The sequence below is a fragment of the Tinamus guttatus genome, unplaced genomic scaffold, assembly GCF_059628265.1.
Source record: "Tinamus guttatus ecotype Peru unplaced genomic scaffold, ASM5962826v1 Tinamus_guttatus_pri_ptg000942l, whole genome shotgun sequence".
In the NCBI taxonomy this organism is placed as follows: Eukaryota; Metazoa; Chordata; class Aves; order Tinamiformes; family Tinamidae; genus Tinamus; species Tinamus guttatus.
The window spans coordinates 1,561,644-1,580,934 of NW_028289476.1; the positions used below are offsets into that span (position 1 = coordinate 1,561,644).

The 19,291-nt window shown below is 53.2% G+C and overlaps 4 non-coding genes across 4 annotated transcripts; 2 read left to right on the forward strand and 2 right to left on the reverse strand.

Moving 5' to 3' along the window:
• The first annotated feature begins 526 nt into the window (after nucleotides 1–526).
• TRNAL-CAG (transfer RNA leucine (anticodon CAG)) lies at nucleotides 527–609 on the forward strand. The gene has a single exon. It is a non-coding gene; the product is annotated as a tRNA-Leu (tRNA).
• Nucleotides 610–8,499: 7,890 nt separating this feature from the next.
• TRNAL-CAG (transfer RNA leucine (anticodon CAG)) lies at nucleotides 8,500–8,582 on the reverse strand. Its single transcript has one exon. It is a non-coding gene; the product is annotated as a tRNA-Leu (tRNA).
• A 2,902-nt stretch (nucleotides 8,583–11,484) lies between these two features.
• On the reverse strand, nucleotides 11,485–11,556 carry TRNAG-UCC (transfer RNA glycine (anticodon UCC)). Its single transcript has one exon. It is a non-coding gene; the product is annotated as a tRNA-Gly (tRNA).
• A 3,742-nt stretch (nucleotides 11,557–15,298) lies between these two features.
• Nucleotides 15,299–15,370, forward strand: TRNAM-CAU (transfer RNA methionine (anticodon CAU)). Its single transcript has one exon. It is a non-coding gene; the product is annotated as a tRNA-Met (tRNA).
• The last annotated feature ends 3,921 nt before the right edge of the window (nucleotides 15,371–19,291 follow it).

A 19,291-nucleotide genomic window follows, 5' to 3' on the forward strand; every position in this document is an offset into this window, starting at 1 on the left:
TCAACCTTACCAAATGACACAAAGACCTTCACTGGTCTTCCCAAGCATGTACATGCACATGCACAGAGAGAGAATGAGGCAGTGGCAGTGCCTGAATTCATTGGTTTGTGGTGGAGCTTGCAGGCAAGGAGCCAAAGGCACCCAAGCATGCTGCTGGGACCCACAGAGCCATGATTTTCTTTTGGTGTCCTCGTTGGTTTACAGCAATGGCAGAGCCAAAAGGAGCCAGGGGGAGGTGTCTGTGAACATTTGAAATCTCTGCAACAGCTCCTTTGGTTTTGCCATTGCAGAGTTCCCTCTCCTCTTTTCTGAGCCCAAATAAATTCCCTGCCTACATGCCTTGAACCTCTCCACTCGCAGCTCGGAAATGCCTCCACCTCCTGCTGTGGTCTCCCAAGAGCCCCAATGGCACGAGAGAAAGGTTGTCAGCAGAAGCCAGCTCTCCATTCCCCCCACACAGGAGGAGGCTGAGTTTCTTGCCCTGACGCAGACAGGCTCTAGGGAGAAGAGCCTGCTTGGCCAAGAAGTCAGGATGGCCGAGCGGTCCAAGGCGCTGCGTTCAGGTCGCAGTCTCCGTAGGAGGCGTGGGTTCAAATCCCACTCCTGACAGGCTTCTCTCTGCCTCTTTTCCTTTCCCGGATTGGCAGGGAAGCGCCTCAAAGCTGGACCTTCACCCTGGAAAGCCTTCTTTGCAGGTTGTGCTCTCCACTCTGAGCCCTTCTGGGTTAGCCCCATGGTTTGTGGCAAAGGAGCAAGTAGAGTGCCTAGGGTCAGCTCCCTGTTCTGTGTCTGATGTCCCAAAAGAGGAGACACCAATTTCAGTTCTGCCTACCTCTTGGCTCTCTTCCCCCTGCCTTTGCAGAGGTACTCAAAGGCTGCTACAGAAAGCTCCCACCCGCTTAGCCCTAAGGCTAAGGCCATAGCTTCCCCATACGTCAGCTTCTGCTCATTCACGGGGCCAGTAATCCGTCAGGAGTCAGCTCAAGTGCAACAGGCTCCTCTGGCAATCTGTTTAGCCTTCTGCTTAAAAAGACCCTCAGGATGTATCCAACAGAGCAGCTTCACACCCAATCATTCTGCAGGGCAGGGGAATTAGTCCATGCAGGTGCCAGGCTCTGTGTTTCTCCTGGTGGATTCTCCACCCACACAGTCCATAACGTGTCAAATTGGATGGAAAGATGCTTGGCAGAGCATGTCCAAAATCTTCCTAAAGAAAAGCCAGGCATTGTGCCCTGTTGCCCTGTCATCCATGGATGCATATATCAAAGAGGACTCTCTTTGGAGAGTGCTCCAACACTTGTCTTTCTCCTATCATCAGGGACTTCAGCTCTCTGCTCCCCAGTCTGCAGAGATGGCCATCCCCACTGGGAAGATGGGCAAGTGCAAGAAAAGGCCCTGGACAAGAGCTTAAGGAACAAAGGAAGGCTTACAACTAAGAAGAGGAGGCCAGAGAGTGGGTGGGTTCCGTCTGGTTGGGAAAGGGCAAGCCATCACTCCCTGGGATCTCCATAGGCATGTGCGTAGGGGACTTGACTGTTTCTTCCACACAGGGCTCTATGCTCTTGCTGAGCACTGCAGGATCTCATGCCTACAAGCAGATCAAGTTGCCTTCCGTGAGAGAGACACACACACGTATGGACCTGTTTTGCCCAGCCATAAGCCATCTCTAGGAACGGCTTGCAGCAGTGAGCCACAAGCTCACATCTCTCTCTGCCTGGTCAGGAATGGTGTGGCTCCTTCAAGGCTTTTCCATTGCAGAGCAATGTTGGATTGGTGTCCCACAGCAGCTGGGAGCTATTTTACTGTGGAAGACCTGGGAAATGCCCTGCACTCCAGAGAAACGTGAGTCATCCTGCTGTTGATTTGGTGGGTGCACAAGGAATATCAAGCTCATGTCCTCATTCCCCCTAAAGTACAGCTCCAAGAGGCAGAGGGGCATTTTCAAAGAGTTTAGCATCATTCCTGAAACCACTGGTGCCTCACGATCCTCAACATGTGACAAAATAGTTGAAGGAGGAGGAATGCCCTGAAGTTCTTCAGGACAAACCTCCTTCCCCAAACACAATGGACTTCCTGGTTATATCAGGAGGCAATGATAGAGGAGGAGAGTTCCTGTGCAGCTGCACAGGAGAAGTAAGCTCTAGACAGAGCTCTAGAGAGAGGGGATGCTGAGTGGATGGCTAAGGGAGGCTGGAGGCCAAAGAAACACCACCACAGGACTCCAGCTGTGCTGCACAATGTCTTTAATGAGAAGGAAGGAGAAAAGGCGGTGAATGAAGCAGTACACAGAGCAAGACACACGTTTCCAGGCTGCTGGGTGCTGACTCCAAAGCAGGTGGTCGTCCGGCTTCAGCAGTTTAGACTGCAGCGAGGGACAGGCAGGCACAGTCCGCCTGCACCCAGACCAAGGGAGCCCCCAGATGCAATGGGCACCCCTCCAGCGCTCAGGGAGCTCCCAATGGCAGCTGACAGAGAGGATCCCACGGCTGTGTTCTGAGGGAAGGAGGTGAGGATGGGCCCCGGCAGGGTCACCACGACCGGGGAGGCCTCGATGGCAACCACTGAGTCAGCGCAGCGGGCGACGCAGGGCTCACTGCAGCTGCTTGCAAGAGGGGTAGGGCCGGAGGTGCCGCATGGGCGTGGCTGGCAGGGTCTGAAGCAGGACATGTCGCTGTGAGGGAGGCAGAGCTGAAACACAGAGCAGGGGAGGGAAAAGAGAGCACAAGTTGGAGGACCATGGCTAATGCAGAGTATGTGGGAAGTGCCCCACACTTTTGAGGGAAGCGGGAGCAATTTAGGAAGGCCGACACCATGCTGCAGGCTGAGAAGCCACATGGAATAGCAGAAATGGTTTGGGGAAGCCTGCAATAATTTTTGCATTCCGCTTGGTCTCTCCATGCCACACAGGCCTTCTCCTGTAATTTTCCTGTTAGAAACTGCCCAGCTGGAACAACTGCACACCCTCTTTTCATACCTGCCCTCTTTACTGGGGGCATGTGGAGGCTGCTGAGACCTCCCCTCACTCTTCATTTCAGAGCATGTGAGGACATCTCCCTCCATGTGGCAAAACGTGCAAAAAAGCAGGGCAAAAAGCTGCTGAGCAGCTTTTCACACGCATTCCCTTAGAGTGGGCTTAAAGGACCTGTGGAAATACCAATCCTCGTGCATCTCCAAAACAAATGTTTCTGCTTTGCAGATGGCAGAGGATGCACTTGGGTATTTCTTTAGAGAAGACCTGCTGCAGGTGGAAATTCTGGCGTACTGGCATGCCTGAGATGCAACCAGAGATGTCTCTTCAGCTTGAAAGAACCCTCCCCTCCCCACAAAATATCCCTCTCTTTCCTAGCTCCCCATTACCACCACCACTCACCCTGGAAAAGAGGAACATGTAAGGGACCTAAAAGATTTTGAGTTCTAAGCTTATCAGCCACCTATGAAAGTTGAGCGGCCAGCGTAACAGCAATTCAGCCCGCAGGATGCGAGACAGGAGAGCCAGGCTTACCGAAATTGCCGAGGAAAATGAGGCAGAGAGAGGAGGATAGCAGAGCCTGGTGCAGCACACGCTTTTATGCTGTGTCCCAGAGCCCCCGGGGACCCAAAACATTCCTTGCTCATGAAGCACCTGGGAGTTGCTGCTGCTGGCAGAGTTCCCACTGGTGATTTTGCCCTTGCCTCTCTCAGCACAAGCGCAGTGCTCCCATTTCATTTGAGTTGGCTTTGGAATGCCTAACCTGCATCATCAGCCCCATTCTGGACCCTTAGGGCCCCTGAACTCTGCGGTCTCAGGCACATTGTGCCTTGAGGTTGTCCATGTATTTGTGTCAAAAGGATTCTTCTTTGACTCATGCAGCTCTCACTGAGGTGGGCATGGCCATCAGCCATGGTGATGTTTGGTTCATGAAGGGCACCTCAAGTCAGCTTTCAAGGAGTTTCAATGGAGGGACTGAAGCTTACCCTGAGAGAACTCTCTCCTCCCCGGGTCATGGCAGTTGCTCAGCAGATAGTGGGCCACCTTCAGGGACAGTGTGAAGACTGAACATGGTAGTCTGACTGCATCGCAGCCACTTTTGGCTGCCGTGTTTTCCCCATCAAGTGAGAGGGAAGGCAGGCCAAAGTGAGTTGGTTTGCACTGAAGCATGGGTCATAAGAAAGGAGGCTGAGGACGCTGGTTTGGTGGAGCCTCGAGAAGAGGATGTCAGGAGAGGAGGAGGGGAAGGGAAAAGCCAGCTGGTGAAATGGAGAAAGAAGACTCAGAGGGCACAGTGTTGTCTGTGGGAGGGACAGTGCCATCTCCCTGCACTGAGTCACATGGGGCCTTGACCAGCCATAAAAAAACATTGTCCTTAGAGGCAGTGGTGCCATAAAATTATCATTCCCCATTGGGAATGATGTTTCAGGAATAAGGCAAAATTCTTTGAAAATGGCCCTTGTTCTCCTGAAGCAGCACTTCAGCAGGAATGAGGACATGAGCTCAGTAGTCCTCTCATGCCTGAGGCCAGGACGCTGCCTCTGCTGAAATCAAGAGCAGGTGACTCACGTTTCCCTGGAGTATAGGGATTTTCCCAGCTCTACCACGATACAACAGATCCCAGCTGCTCCTGGGGACTGATTCAATGTTGCTCTGGAATGAAAAAGCCTTGAATGGGCCACGCCATCTCTGACGCAGGAGAAACGGCTGTGAGCTTGTGGCTAGTTGCTACGAGCCACTCCTACAAAGATGGCCATGCAGGCTTTGGGGCTCTGTGGTGGACTTGCTGGGGGAAATAGGTGCATTTTGGTGGGGTCACTTTCAGGGAAGGATGCAGGCACCTCTTTGGTCTTCCTCCTGCACTTGGATGCACATGAGTGCCTCCATTGCCAAAGCAGAGCCTAGAACCCTGGCTAGAAGCCGAGTGAAGCCCTCCTCAAGTGCCCTACATACAAGCCTATGGAGGTCCCAGAGAGCCACTGCTTGCCCTTTCCAGGCGGGATGGGACCAGCCTCTTCTCCAGCCTCCTCCTCCTCATTGTAAACCTGCCTTTCTTCCCTGGGCTGTAGGACAGCCAAAACAGGCTGTGGTGCACTCTGATCAAAATCAGCACCAGCGACATCACCACAGCCCTCACTCCTGCCCCAAAGGTGCTTCCCTTCAGCTCACACAAGTCCTTCTACTTGTTGAGGCTTGCCAAATGGCAGGAGACTTGAGTCTCTTCTCTTGTATGGGACTGTGCATTCTTCAAGATCTCTCTGAACTTAGCTCAACATGTGCTGAGCAACTACAGTCATCTGAGGGGAGAGAGGTCTCTGAGGTTCAGCCTCTGTCCTTCCACTGAAAGCACTCAAGAGTGGACTCAAAGCGTCCTTCACGGGTCAAACATCACCATGGCTGGTGGCCAGGGAGGCAGAGGAGTCAAAGGGGATGAATAGGACACAAATCCACTTACTACCTCAAGGCACAGTGAGCCTGAGACCTCTGAGTTCACGGGCCCTAAGGGTCCAGAATGGCGCTGATGACACAGGTTAGGCATTCCAACACCAACTCGAATGAAATGGGAGCACCACACTTGTGCTGAGAGAGGCAAGGGCAAAATCACCAGTGAGAACTCTGCCAGCAGCAGCAACTCCCAGGTGCTTCATGAGCAAGGAATGTTTTGGGTCCCCAGGGGCTCTGGGACACAGCATAAAAGCGTGTGCTGCACCAGGCTCTGCCATCCTCCTCTCTCTGCCTCACTTTCCTCCGCGATCTTGGTAAGCCTGGCTCTCCTCTCTAGCTTCCTATGGGCTGAATTGCTGTCACGCTGGCTGCTCAACTTTCATAGGTGGCTGATAAGCTTAGCACTTGAGTTCTTTTAGGCCCCTTACGTGTTCCTCTTTTCAAGGGTGGGTGGTGGTGGTGATGGGGAGCTAGGAAACAGACTACTTTTGGAGGGAAAAGAAGTGTTCTTTCAAATGGAAGAAGCCTGTCAGGCTGCAGCTGAAAGTACGCCAGAATTTCCACCTGCAGAAGGTCATGTCTAACTGAGTAGCCAAGTGCATCCACTGCCATCTTGAGCGCAGAAACATTTTTCCAGAGATGTGGTAGGTCGAGTCTTTCTATCAGTGCTTTTAGCCGACTCCAATTGATCTTATGTGAAACCCTGGCTAGCATTCCCGTGTCCTGTTACTTGGAGGGGTATGCGTTCATGCCACCTGAGCTTCTTCTGAAAGCAGGAGCAAGGAAGCCGTTAGTGGCCTTCACGAGTTCTCGGTGAAGAGGGCAGGCATGAGAAGTGGAGGCCGAGACCTTCCAATATGACAGTTTTTAACAGGAGAGCTACAGAAGAAGGCCTACTTGGCATGGGTGGACGAAGGGGAAGGGGAAGGTATTGTGAGCATGCCCCAACCATGTCTGCAGCTGGAACTTGTGCCCTCATTTCCCTCCCCTGCTCTGTGTTTCAGCTCTGCCTCCCTCACAGCGACATGTCCTGCTTCAGACCCTGCCAGCCACGCCCGTGCGGCACCTCCGGCCCTACCCCTCTTGCAAGCAGCTGCAGTGAGCCCTGCATTGCCCGCTGCGCTGACTCAGTGGTTGCCATCGAGGCCTCCCCGGTCGTGGTGACCCTGCCGGGGCCCATCCTCACCTCCTTCCCTCAGAACACAGCCGTGGGATCCTCTCTGTCAGCTGCCGTTGGGAGCTCCCTGAGCGCTGGAGGGGTGCCCATTGCATCTGGGGGCTCCCTTGGTCTGGGTGCAGGCGGACTGTGCCTGCCTGTCCCTCGCTGCAGTCTAAACTGCTGAAGCCGGACGACGACCCGCTTTGGAGTCACCACCCAGCAGCCTGGAAACATGTGTCTTGCTCTGTGTACTGCTTCATTCACCACTTTTTCTCCTTCCTTCTCATTAAAGACATTGTGCAGCATAGCTGGAGTCCTGTTGTGGTGTTTCCTTTGCTTCCAGCCTCCCTTAGCCACCCACTCAGCATCCCCTCTCTCTAGAGCTCTGTCTAGAGCTTACTTCTCCCTTTTGGCAGCTGCACAGGAACTCTCCTCCTCTATCATTGCCTCCTGGTGTAACCAGGAAGTCCGTTCTGTTTGGGGAAGGAGGTTTGTCCTGAAGAACTTCAGGGCATTCCTCCTCCTTCAACTATTTTGTCACATGTTGAGCATCATGAGGCACCAGTGGTTTCAGGAATGATGCTAAACTCTTTGAAAATGCCCCTCTGCCTCTTGGAGCTGTACTTTAGGAGGAATGAGGACATGAGCTTGGTATTCCTTGTCCACCCACCAAATCAACAGCAGGATGACTCACGTTTCCCTGGAGCGCAGGGCAAGTCTCAGGTCTTCCACAGTAAAATAGGTCCCAGCTGCTGTGGGACACCAATCCAACATTGCTCTGCAATGGAAAAGCCTTGAACGGGCCACACCATTCCTGACCAGGCAGAGAGAGATGTGAGCCTGTGGTTCACTGCTGCAAGCCATTCCTAGAGATGGCTTCTGGCTGGGCTAAACAGGTCCATACGTGTGTGTGTCTCTCTCACGGAAGGCAGCTTGATCTGCTTGTAGGCATGAGATCCTGCAGTGCTCAGCAAGAGCATAGAGCCCTGTGTGGAAGAAACAGTCAAGTCCCCTACGCACATGCCTATGGAGATCCCAGGGAGTGATGGCTTGCCCTTTCCCAACCAGACGGAACCCACCCACTCTCTGGCCTCCTCTTCTTAGTTGTAAGCCTTCCTGTGTTCCTCAGGCTCTTGTCCAGGGCCTTTTCTTGCGCTTGCCCATCTTCCCAGTGGGGATGGCAATCTCTGCAGACTGGGGAGCAGAGAGCAGAAGTCCCTGATGACAGGAGAAAGACAAGTGTTGGAGCACTCTCCAAAGAGAGTCCTCTTTGATATATGCATCCATGGATGACAGGGCAACAGGGCACAATGCCTGGCTTTTCTTTAGGAAGATTTTGGACATGCTCTGCCAAGCATCTTTGCATACAATTTGACACATTATGGTCTGCGCGGGCGGAAAATCCACCAGGAGAAACGCAGAGCCTGGCACCTGCATGGACTAATTCCCCTGCCCTGCAGAATGATTGGGTGTGAAGTTGCTCTGTTGGATACATCCTGAGGGTCTTTGTGAGCAGAAGGCTAAACAGATTGCCAGAGGAGCCTGTTGCACTTGAGCTGACTCCTGACGGATTACTGGCCCCGTGAATGAGCAGAAGCTGACGTATGGGGAAGCTATGGCCTTAGCCTTAGGGCTAAGCGGGTGGGAGCTTTCTGTAGCAGCCTTTGAGTACCTCTGCAAAGGCAGGGGGAAGAGAGCCAAGAGGTAGGCAGAACTGAAATTGGTGTCTCCTCTTTTGGGACATCAGACACAGAACAGGGAGCTGACCCTAGGCACTCTACTTGCTCCTTTGCCACAAACCATAGGGCCAACCCAGAAGGGCTCAGGGTGGAGAGCACAACCTGCAAAGAAGGCTTTCCAGGGTGAAGGTCCAGCTTTGAGGCGCTTCCCTGCCAATCCGGGAAAGGAAAAGAGGCAGAGAAAAGCCTGTCAGGAGTGGGATTTGAACCCACGCCTCCTACGGAGACTGCGACCTGAACGCAGCGCCTTGGACCGCTCGGCCATCCTGACTTCTTGGCCAAGCAGGCTCTTCTCCCTAGAGCCTGTCTGCGTCAGGGCAAGAAACTCAGCCTTCTCCTGTGTGGGGGGAATGGAGAGCTGGCTTCTGCTGACAACCTTTCTCTCGTGCCATTGGGGCTCTTGGGAGACCACAGCAGGAGGTGGAGGCATATCTGAGTTGCGAGTGGAGAGGTTCAAGGCATGTAGGCAGGGAATTTATTTGGGCTCTGAAAAGAGGAGAGGGAACTCTGCAATGGCAAAACCAAAGGAGCTGTTGCAGAGATTTCAAATGTTCACAGACACCTCCCCCTGGCTCCTTTTGGCTCTACCATTGCTGTAAACCAACGAGGACACCAAAAGAAAATCATGGCTCTGTGGGTCCCAGCAGCATGCTTGGGTGCCTTTGTGGTGCTAGCTTTGTGGTGCAAGCTTCACCAAAAACCAATGAATTCAGGCACCGCTACTGCCTCTTTCTCTCTCTGTGCATGTGCATGTACATGCTTGGGTAGACCAGTGTAGGTCTTTGTGTCATTTGGTAAGGCTGAACACATCTTCAGTGCGCAGGGAGGCTCCTTCCTTGGTCAGGGGAAAAACCCTATCCCTGCTACCAGCAGGACAGCCTCCTGGGGTGTGGTTTGTAGCACCAGCCTTTAGGGAGCAGCTCGATGCTCTCCCTGTCCTGATGGTGGCACACAGCCGCCTCCACAAGTCCTCCCAGGACTACGGTTTCCTGTCTCAGTAATGACCCGGGCCCCTGCATGCTCTGACCGGCATGAGGCAATGTGCAAGGGCTGGGGCTGTAGTTCATGCACTGTGGAAGCATGTCTGGCTCTGGGCTTGTTCTTTGCTAATATCCTCTCTCTCTCTCTCTCTCTCTCTCTCTCACACACACACACACACACACACACACACATACCCACACCCGCCTCCCGCCACAGAATTATAGAGACTGTTCAGGCAAGCTTGTCTCAACAAGCGTCATTATCACTCGTGACTCGTGAAGTGATGAGATCTGTCTTTACAGGAAAAGGCCACGCTCCAGTCCTGCTCCTAGCTCCTGCTGAAAGGCATGGCCACGTAGCCTTCTGGCCCAGGCCTGGCCTATCACTTGCACTGGCTCCGCCACTTTCCTGACAGGGAGCTGACCTACACAGTGATGCTGGCTGGGAACAAGCCATTTATGTGTGGAGTTTTGTTCTCCTGGTGCAGCTCTGTGACATGTCTCGACATGGCGTCACAGAAGCACTGGAGAAAGCATGAGAGCATCAGAGCACATAACCAGAAAGTTCATGGTGATGAGGCAGGACCGAGGTCAAGCTGGGGAGTAAATCTGCAGGTCAGGATGAGGATCAGAGTCAGGTCTGTCAAGGGTCAAGCACAGTCCAGTGACCACCAGGCATAGCAGATCAGTAGTCAGGCTGCGGTGTCCAGACATGGGTCAGGGTTCAGGCCAATGGGATCCAAAGCTAGGCAGGGTCATGTCTTTGTCAGAGCCAGAGACCAATACTCCCACAACCCAGCATCGTCAGAGAAAATGGTCCAGAACTGAGCCTAAATAGAGCTGCTGGGTCCACGGGAAGAGGCTGCATGCTTGGGATTCCCAGACAAGGCTGGTCAGGCTCACTAGTGCCCTCAAGGCCCTGACTGAGAGCGGACTCTCTCTCTGCTCAGCAAGCCCAGGAGCAGGCAGGAAGAGATCCCTACATGGGTCGCCTAGATCTCACTGAACAATTTCCTTCCCACTCTTCTCCAAGAAAATCAAAACTCAGAAAAAATCAGCTCTGTTATTAGGGAAGAGAAAAGTTATCTATTCCTTTATGCAAACAGAGAAAAAAAAATGTGTCTTGGAGCTGTGATTTGACTTCAGCACACGTGAGCTCTTCATTCTACTCTGGACAAGCCAACATGAAGTCAGGATGGTCAAGAGTCATGACGACAATAAATGCGTCTTTTCCACTCCCTTCAAATCTGAATAACCAAGAAGTTAAAGACTTTGCCTGTGGTACCACCCCATGGCCTCTCTCGGGGGGAAAAAGGTCTTTGTTCTGCCTTGCTTGGAGACTGGAGGCCTGGGCAGGAAGGGTGAGCCCTGGAGGAGGCTGGGACAGTCTGAAGGAGTCTCCCAATGCCCCAGTGAAAAAGGCTTTTGAGAAAGTGCTCCCCACGCTGGAACTCCAAGGTGGAAAAAGGCAGATCAGAGACTGGAGCTTCTGCCTCACACCTGTGGGCACAACACCTTCCCTTTGCACGGCTCTGCTCACACCAGCCCTGAGGATGCTCTCTGATGGAACTGTGTGCCTGTGATGTGAATGTCAAGGATGGCTGCAGTGTTCTTGGCCCTCTCAGAACAGGTAGAGGTCCCAGTAGAGCCAGGGCAACCTGGAGAATGTCACAACAGAAGTCACTGGGTGGATTTTTTCATGAGGGAACCAGCAGCAAGGCTGGGCTATTTGCGCTCCTACAGACCTGGGAGCAGGCAGAGATGGTTGGGGTGGGGAATGTGGAGGAGATGGCAGAGGCTGTGTGCAAGGAGGGATGGAGTGGAGGGGGCAGGACTCATGTGGGCGCTGGGGGAAATGGGGCAGGGGTATGTGCCTGTGAACATTTCTTTCACTGTCATGAGCACAGCTGCCTGCCAGGAAGCTGGTCTGTGCTTGACTCCTGGCCAGCATCACTTGTAGCCTCAGCCACTGTTCTGCTTCAGCCCCTGGCATGTGCCCCAGCAAGGCAGGCAATGTGGAAACCAAGGCTGTCTCTCCTGGGCTCTGTGGACTGGCCCATGCTGCCTGTGCATGCAGTAAGGGGAGTGGCTGCCCCAGGGAAGAACATGAGCTTGTTGGGGAAAGCCAGGCTCTTTTCTGGCAAGAGATGGAAGGGCCTCTGCAAGCAGCTAGAAGAAGAAGAAAAGTGGGTGTGCGTTGGCCGGGAATCGAACCCGGGTCAACTGCTTGGAAGGCAGCTATGCTCACCACTATACCACCAACGCATGCAGGCTACAAGCACATGCCTGCTCGTCCCTGTCTGAGGCTGCAGGCCTCTGCCAAGAGGGTGTGAGTGGAGGAAGCAGAGCTCTGTGGAAGTCCCAGAGTTGCAGCTTCATTGTGAAGCAGAAGTGCCTGCATCCAGGGCGCATGGATGCAGATCCAGCACCTGGACATCAGGGTGGCCTCTGGGCTTCGCTGACACTGGCACATTTTTAAAATCTGCCTGTGCACAGTTTTTTTCTGGATGGAGACCATAACTCAAGACAAAAAGCTGATCTTGCTTGAGATCCCATCTACTGCTCCAGGGATGAACAACAGGCATTTCTCTCATTTCCATGGGCCTGGTGCAGTGTCAGGGGCTGCCACGTGGCTATCAGGGGTGGCAATAGCAGGGCTGCAACACAACTATGAGCTGGGACTGGCCAATGAGAAGAGCAGAGGCAGTGGCAGGGCTCTTGGCAGTTGCTCGTAGAACCACAGCCCCTGCTCATGTACAGTGTTGACCCTAGAAGTGTTAGCAGTTGACTGCAAAGCCACAATGACCCAACATTTGGGTCACAGCTCCTAGGTCAGGAGGGCAAAGCCAGTGGCCCTGCTTACTCTTGCCAGACCTTACAATGCCAAGGCCATTCTCCATCTCAACACCGTGCAATATTTGGATGGATTTGCACATCAGGGCAACAGGGGCCTAAGAGTGACAGGGAAGACTTAAATTTATCCCCCATTAATGGCACAGCCTCACATATTCCTCCTCCACCTCAAAGGTAAAGCTCTTTTCTCTCAGACAATTCCTTTGGGTCCCCCAGGGGTCAGTCCTTGGTCCAGTCCTGTTCAATTTATTCATCAATGACCTGGATGAAGGCACAGAGTGCTCCCTCAGCAAGTTTGCTGATGATACCAAACTGGGAGGAGTAGCCGATACCCCAGAGGGCTGCGCTGCTATCCAGAGGGACCTGGACAGACTGGACAACTGGGTGGTGAAAAACCTCATGCAATTCAACAAGGCCAAGTGCAAGGTTCTGCACCTGGGGAGGAATAACCCCAGACACCAGTACAAGCTGGGGACTGACCTTCTGGAGAGACGCTCTGCGGAGAAAGACCTGGGTGTCATGGTGGATGATAAGTTGACCATGAGGCAGTAATGTGCTCTTGTGGCCAAGAAGCCAATGGGATCCTGGGGTGCATTAAGAAGAGCGTCTCCAGCAGATTGAGGGAGGTGATCCTGCCCCTCTACTCAGCCCTAGTGAGGCCACATCTGGAGTATTGTGTCCAGTTCTGGGCTCCACAGTATAAGAGGGATGTGGAGCTGCTGGAGAGAGTCCAGCGCAGGGCCACAAGGATGTTCAGAGGCCTGGAACATCTGCCCTATGAGGAGAGGCTGAGGGAGCTGGGCCTGTTCAGCCTGGAGAAGAGAAGGCTGAGAGGGGATCTAATCAGTGTATATAAGTACCTCAAGGGAGGGAGTGCAGAGGATGGTGCTGGCCTCTTTTCAGTGGTGGCCACTGATAGGACTAGAGGAAATGGCCGGAAACTGAAGCACCAAAAGTTCCACAGGAACTTAAGGAAAAATTTCTTAACAGTGAGGGTGACAGAGCACTGGAACAGGCTGCCCAGAGAGGTTGTGGAGTCTCCTTCTCTGGAGATCTTCAAAACCCGCTTGGATGCAGTCCTGTGCCACATGCTCTAGGTGACCCTGCGTGTGCAGGGGGGTTGGACTAGATGATCTCTAGAGGTCCCTTCCAACCCTAAGCATTTTATGATTCTATGATTCTTTACTCTACTATGCAAGGCTGCATATTCAAAGGGAAGTTTTTCTTTCTGCTTGCACAAACCTTGAGGTTCTTGCCCCACTGTATGCAAGGAGGCAAGGGCTTCCTTCCAACCCAGGAAGACTATGGGCCTGACTTCTATTGGGGTTTCCCTCTGCCCTTTCTACAGACTGAAATGAGGTGAACAAAACGTCCATGTGAGGCAGCAAGAGAGCATGCATTGGATTCTGAGGTCCCAGAATCACAGCATAACTGAGATTGGAAGGGACCTCTACAGATCATCTCATCCAATGTCCCTCCTGACCAAGCACGGTCACCTAGAGCACGTTGCAAAGGATCTCATCCAGGTGGGTTTTGAAGATCTCCAAAGGAGCAGACTCCACAACCTCTCTGGGCGGCCTTTTCCAGTATTCTGTAATCCTAACAGTGAAGCAGTTCTTCCTCATATGTAGATGAAATCTCTTGTCTTTCAAATACTACCTATTAGTCCTTATACTCTCCCTGTCGGCAACTGATAAGATTTTGGCCTCATCCTCTTTACAATCCTCCCCCTCAGATATTTGCACATGCCAAAAAGATGCCCTCTCAATCTTCTCTTCCCTAGGATAAACAGGTCCTGGTCGCTAAGTCTTTCCTCATAAGACAGATGCTCAAGTTCCTTAATCATCTTTGTCGCTCTATGCTGGACCCTCTCTAGTAGTTGCACATCTCTCTTGTACTGGGGAGCCCAGAAGTGCACACAACAGTTGAGGTTTGGCTTCACCAGAGCCGAGGAGAGAAGGAGGGTCACCTCCCTTGACCTGCCGGCAACGCTCCTCCTCATGCAGGCCAGGATCCCATTGCTCTTCTTGGCCACAAGGACGCACTGCTACCTCATGATCAACGTGTTGTGAAATGGGACCCCAAAATGCTTCCCCACGGGCTGCTTTCCAGCAGGACAACCCCTAATCTCTACTTCTGTCTGGGGTTATTCCTCCCCAGGTGCAGGACCCAGCACTCACCCTTGTTGAACCTCAAGAGGTTCCGCTCTGCCCAACTCTCCAAGCTGTCTAGGCCCCTCTGAAGGGCCGCACAACCTGCCCTGCTTTGTTCCATCAGCAACCTGGCTGAGGATGCACTCTGTCCCTTCATTGAAGTCTCTGATGAAGAAGTTCAATAGCATTGCACCCAGCACTGACCCCTGGAGGACACCGCTAGCCACAGGCCTCCAACTAGACTTGCCACTGCTTCTCACAACAGTGTGGGCGCTGACATCCAGCCAATTTTTGATCCACTCACGTAACCCACACTTCCTGAGCTTCCCTATGAGGATGTTCTGGGAGACAGTGTTGAAAGCCTTGCTGACATCAAGGTAGACAACATCCATCACTCTGCCCTCATCCATGCATCCAGCCATGCCATCTTAGAAGGCTATCAGCTTGGCTAAACACAACTCTCCCTTGAAGAATCCATGTTGACTGCTGCTGATCACCTTCTTTTCCTTGACATGCCTAGACATGACCTCCAGGATGAGCTGCTCCATCTCTTTCCAGGGCTGGCAGGTAGCTTCCAGGGCTGGCGGGTAGCTGGCGCGCACTGTTTGCAGATAGGCATAGGAGTGCAGGTGGAGGGGAGCAAAAGCCTCCTGCTGGCCCTGAATGCAGCATACACTCTCCAACTACTTGGGAAGAGGTGCTCTGAGCCAAACAGAGGCAGGTAGGCTCTGCCTTCTCTCTGAGCTTTCTGCTTTCCCTGCAGAGGCAGCGCAACTGCACAAACAGAAACTGCCCGCCTCTCCAGGGGCTGTAGATGATGTCGGGGGGAAAAACCAAGGGCGCTTCAGCCCAGGTTCTGGGCTTCCTGGATAGCAAATTTCTTCCCAGGCCCAGGCCTAGGCAGGGGGAACACAACACCCCATGAGCCCAGGCACTGGAGGTGTCACTGTGCAGGAGTGCCAGGGAGGGTTCTGTGAGCTCTAAAAAGAAGAGCTGTGGGAAGCAGAGTGGCGCAGCGGAAGCGTGCTGGGCCCATAACCCAGAGGTCGATGGATCGAAACCATCCTCTGCTAGGAAGTGTTTTGGCAAACACCCTTGCTGACACCTGGCGCTTCTCCCCTTGGACAGCTCCACCAGCACTCCCTACCCTGCAGGCCTCCAGCTGCGTGGTGTTACTGCCTCTGCTGCTCCCTTGCCTTCTCTTTGGCTTTCTTGGCCTCTTCTCCCACCTTCTCCTTTGCTATCCTAGCATCCAGAGCGAGTATACGTACAAGCACACACAAACAGAGCCCACAGACGTGACGTGGCCACATGCATGAATGCAGACGGAGAGCAGAGCCTTTATGAGCAGTCACAAAAACACCGATTCAAACTGGCTTCTTTGCCACAGAAAGACCAATCCCTTTTGATCTCCTCATGGGCTAGTCAGGACTGGAGTTCCTTAGTGGACAGCTGGACAGCTCCTCCCCTCTAGATTCCCAGGTACATGCATTTTCACCCAACTGAAAAGCAGAGAGCCATGCTCTGCTTCTCTGAGGCCTACAGAGGGTGAAATCTCACTTTTGCATGTGGCCTTGGTGGTCCTAGTCTCCTGGCTTTCTGAGACAGTTTGCTTATTTTGATGGTGAAGAACCATTCAGGAAGCTCCACTCAAACCCGGCAGAGCCCCATGCCTACAGGTGGATACTATGTGATGCCAGCATGGGAATAGACTCTCCTCAACTTTGGGCAGAAAGAAAAACCCCATGGAAAGAGAGTAATGCTTTCCTTTGCAGAGTGGGCAGTTAAGTGTAGCTGAAGGAAAAGAAGATGCCATGACGAGACTCCAGCTATGCTGCACAATGTCTTTAATGAGAAAGAAGGAGAAAAGGCGGTGAATGAAGCAGTACACAGAGCAAGACACACGTTTCCAGGCTGCTGGGTGCTGACTCCAAAGCAGGTGGTCGTCTGGCTTCAACAGTTTAGATTGCAGCGGGGGACAGGCAGGCAGAGTCCGCCTGCACCCAGACCAAGGGAGCCCCCAGATGCGATGGGCACCCCCCCAGCGCTCAGGGAGCTCCCAACGGCAGCTGACAGAGAGGATCCCACGGCTGTGTTCTGAGGGAAGGAGGTGAGGATGGGCCCCGGCAGGGTCACCACGACCGGGGAGGCCTCGATGGCAACCACTGAGTCAGCGCAGCGGGCGACGCAGGGCTCACTGCAGCTGCTTGCAAGAGGGGTAGGGCCGGAGGTGCCGCACGGGCGTGGCTGGCAGGGTCTGAAGCAGGACATGTCGCTGTGAGGGTCGCTGTGAGGGAGGCAGAGCTGAAACACAGAGCAGGGGAGGTAAGAGAGCACGAGTTGGAGGACCATGGCTAATGCAGAGTATGTGGGAAGTGCCCCACACTTTTGAGGGAAACAGGAGCAATTTAGGGAGGCCGACACCATGCTGTAGGCTGAGAAGCCACATGGAAGAGCAGAAATGGTTTGGGGAAGCCTGCAATACTTTCTGCATTCCCCTTGGTCTCTCCATGCCACACAGGCCTTCTCCTGTAATTTTCCTGTCAAAAACTGCCCAGCTGGAAAAACTCCACCCCCTCTTTTCATAACTGCCCTCCTTACTGGGGGCATGTGGAGGCTGCTGTGACCTCCCCTCACTTTTGATTCCCAAGCATGTGTGGACCCATCCCCCTCCATGTAGCAAAACTTAGTAATGCTGAGCAGCTTTTCACACACATTCCCTTAGAGTGGGCTTAAAGGACCTGTGGACACACCAGTCTTACTGCATCTCCAAAACAAATGTTTCTGCTTTGCAGATGGCAGAGGATGCACTTGGGTATTTCTTTAGAGAAGACCTGCAGCAGGTGGAAATTCTGGCGTACTGGCATGCCTGAGCTGAAGCCAGATATGCCTCTTCAGCTTGAAAGAACCCTCCTCTTCCCTCCAAAAGATCCCTCTCTTTCCTAGCTCCCCATTACCACCACCACCCACCCTTGAAAAGAGGAAAACGTAAGGGGCCTAAAAGAACTCAAGTGCTAAGCTTATCAGCCACCTATGAAAGTTGAGCAGCCAGCATGACAGCAATTCAGCCCATAGGAAGCTAGAGAGGAGAGCCAGGCTTACCAAGATCGCGGAGGAAAGTGAGGCAGAGAGAGGAGGATGGCAGAGCCTGGTGCAGCACACGCTTTTATGCTGTGTCCCAGAGCCCTCGAGGACCCAAAACATTCCTTGCTCATGAAGCACCTGGGAGTTGCCGCTTCTGGCAGTGTTCTCACTGGTGATTTTGCCCTTGCCTCTCTCAGCACAAGTGTGGTGCTCCCATTTCATTCGAGTTGGTGTTGGAATGCCTAACCTGTGTCATCAGCGCCATTCTGGACCCTTAGGGCCCATGAGCTCAGAGGTCTCAGGCTCACTGTGGCTTGAGGTTGTAAGTGGATTTGTGTCTTGTTCATCCCCTTTGACTCCTCTGCCTCCCTGGCCACCAGCCATGGTGATGTTTGACCCGTGAAGGACGCTTTGAGTCCACTCTTGAGTGCTTTCAGTGGAAGGACAGAGGCTGAACCTCAGAGACCTCTCTCCCCTCAGATGACTGTAGTTGCTCAGCACATGTTGAGCTAAGTTCAGAGAGATCTTGAAGAATGCACAGTCCCATACAAGAGAAGAGACTCAAGTCTCCTGCCATCTGGCAGGGCTCAACAGAAAAAACGGCTCATGTGAGCTGAAGGGAAGCACTTTTGGGGCAGGAGTGAGGGCTGTGGTGATGTCGCTGGTGGTTATGTTGATCAGAGTGCACCACAGCCTGTTTTGACTGTCCTAGAGCCCAGGGAAGAAAGGCAGGTTTACAGTGAGGAGGAGGAGGCTGGAGAAGAGGCTGGTCCCCTCCTGTCTGGAAAGGGCAAGCAGTGGCTCTCTGGGACCTCTACAGGCATGTATGTAGGGCACTTGAGGAGGGCTTCACTCGGCTTCTAGCCAGGGTTCTAGGTTCTGCTTTGGCAACGGAGGTGCTCATGCGCATCCAAGTGCAGGAGGAAGACCAAAGAGGTGCCTGCATCCTTCCCTGAAAGTGACCTCACCAAAATGCACCTATTTCCCCCAGCAAGTCCACCACAGAGCCCCAAAGCCTGCATGGCCATCTTTGTAGGAGTGGCTCGTAACAACTAGCCACAAGCTCACAGCCATTTCTCCTGCGTCAGAGATGGCGTGGCCCATTCAAGGCTTTTTCATTCCAGAGCAACATTGAATCAGTCTCCAGGAGCAGCTGGGATCCGTTGTATTGTGGAAGAGCTGGGAAATTCCCTGTACTCCAGGGAAACGTGAGTCACCTGCTGTTGATTTCAGCAGAGGCAGCATCCTGGCCTCAGGCATGAGAGGACTACTGAGCTCATGTCCCCATTCCATGCAGCACTTCAGGAGACCAAGGGCCATTTTCAAAGAATTTTGCCTTATTCCTGAAACATCATTCCCAAGGGTGAATGATGCTTTTAGGGTACCACTGCCTGTAAGGACAATGCTCTTTTATGGCTGGTCAAGGCCCCATGTGACTCAGTGCAGGGAGATGGCACTGTCCCTCCCCCAGCCCGTTACTGGACTATCCTGTGCCCTATGAGTCTTCTTTCTCCATTTCACCAGCTGGCTTTTCCTTTCCCCTCCTCCTCTCCTGACATCCTCTTCTCGAGACTCCACCAAGCCAGCGTCCTCAGCCTCTTCTCTTATGACCTATGCTTCAGAGCAAACCGACTCACTTTGGCCTGCCTTCCCTTTCACTTGATGGGGAAAACACGGTGGCCAAAAGCAGCTACAATGCAGTCTGACTACCATGTTCAGTCTTCATACTGTCCCTGAAGGAGGCTCACCATCTCCTGAGCAACTGCCATGAACCAGGGAGGAGAGAGCTCTCTCAGGGTAAGCTTGAGTCCCTCCATTGAAACTCCTTGAAAGCTGACTTGAGGTGTCCTTCATGGACCAAACGTCACCATGGCTGATGGCCATGCCGACCTCAGGGATAGCGGGATGAG